Source organism: Montipora foliosa, chromosome 5 (assembly GCF_036669935.1).
Source record: "Montipora foliosa isolate CH-2021 chromosome 5, ASM3666993v2, whole genome shotgun sequence".
In the NCBI taxonomy this organism is placed as follows: domain Eukaryota; kingdom Metazoa; phylum Cnidaria; class Anthozoa; order Scleractinia; family Acroporidae; genus Montipora; species Montipora foliosa.
The window spans coordinates 22,304,062-22,305,755 of record NC_090873.1 but is presented as its reverse complement, the minus strand read 5'-3'; positions in this window follow the sequence as shown (position 1 = coordinate 22,305,755).

Here is a 1,694-nt window from a genome sequence, read left to right as displayed (position 1 = left end):
TTGGGGCTATCTGTGCCCTTGAGTGTGGATTTATTTGTAACATCCTGTGTTAGATGAAACCATGTTGTCTCGCAGTGATGAGCGCAAATTTCTATTGCGTCGAGAAGCCTGAAAATTTTTCAGTTGGTTAGAGGATCGCACGGTATCGCGAGGTCGCGGGTTCAAATCCCCGTTGAAGTCCTGAAAATTTTTCAGGCTTCTCGACGCAATAGAAATTTGCGCTCATCACTGCGAGACAACATGGTTTCATTTGATTTCATACCTGCAGTGCAATATATGATCCTGTGACTCCGGAGATGTTAAAGGCCCTCGTGGAATCAAAGATTACAGATAAGTCTCCTTCTATTTCAGATCTCAGATCGGTTGCCTTATGTCTTATAGGTTACGCGGGTTTTTTTCCGCTTCAGCGAGTTAAGCCATATAAAGGCCTGTGATGTTAAGTTTTTCCCCTCGTATGCTTCCATTTTTCTAGAATCGTCGAAAATTGATCAATTCCGTGACGGGGCGTGGATTGTTATCGCGAGGTCAGACCTACCGAATTGTCCTGTCAACTGTCAAGGCCTTGGAAGAGTACATCTCATGTGCGCAGAGCCCTTGCTACTCCTGGTTCGAAAGAGATGGTCCGGAGCCAAGGGATTAGTTATACGAGAGCTCACGAACTTGTAAAGGACGCTTTTAAAGGTTTAACAAACGTTTCAAAGCTCAGTCTTCGTAGCCTAAGAGCTGGAGGAGCCACGTCAGCAGCTTATGCCGGAATTCCTGATAGACTGTTCAAGCGTCATGGTCGTTGGGCGAGCGAAAACGCCAAGGATGGCTACGTTAAAGACGATTTTAATTCTCGTCTATTGGTCACACGATTTTAGGGATCTAAATTATGTGTATTGTGTTTTTCTTTAACACCGTGCCCGTCAGGTCGGGGGAGTTCTATCCATAGGGCTGAGGTTTTTCCTCAGTCTTTGCTGCAACGAGAGCGGTGAGGTTTTTTCATCCTATGGATGCTCGTTGATTCTTCCCCAGGTTCTGTTTTTTGTTTGCTGTTTTTTGCCTTATGCACCTATGGCGTTGATTGTAATTGTTGCTTTGGCGTGTCTCAATAAACGTGCGGCCCCCAGTTAGCACACGATAGCAAATACTGTGGCATGTTTTCTATGGTTGTTTCGCACGTGTTAGATGGTGTTGGGAATTTTAGACGACAGTGTAAATGTCATACTTGCGTCTTGCACGATAAAGCTACAGTTTGCTGTGTTTCCGTAGTCATCTCGTGCGGAATAATTAAAACTGTACACACCAAGGCTTAAGTTGGCTAGAGGCCGCCCTGCAGGGTAGCTGATGATCACATGATCAGAGTTGTCAGTCACTGTTGGTTCATTCAAAAATATTTGATTATAGGATGAACATTTAACAAAGTAACATTTAGGAAGATAAATCACCATATCCCCGGGACAGCTGTTGTTCAATTAAGGAGGCGATTTGTCTGCAAAGGACAGAAACATTTAACCTTACACGACGCACAATCCAGTGTTCCAAGCTCCTGTGCTACTGCACCAGAGAATTTTAAAATTAGACGAGAGGTACTTACCTTGAAGTGTAATTGTAATTCTCTGAAGATACACGGAGCATTATGGGATAACTGTGCATTCCTCTTCAGTACTTGAGGTCAGCGGTCACACTTCAAAGCAACCATTGTCATGCAA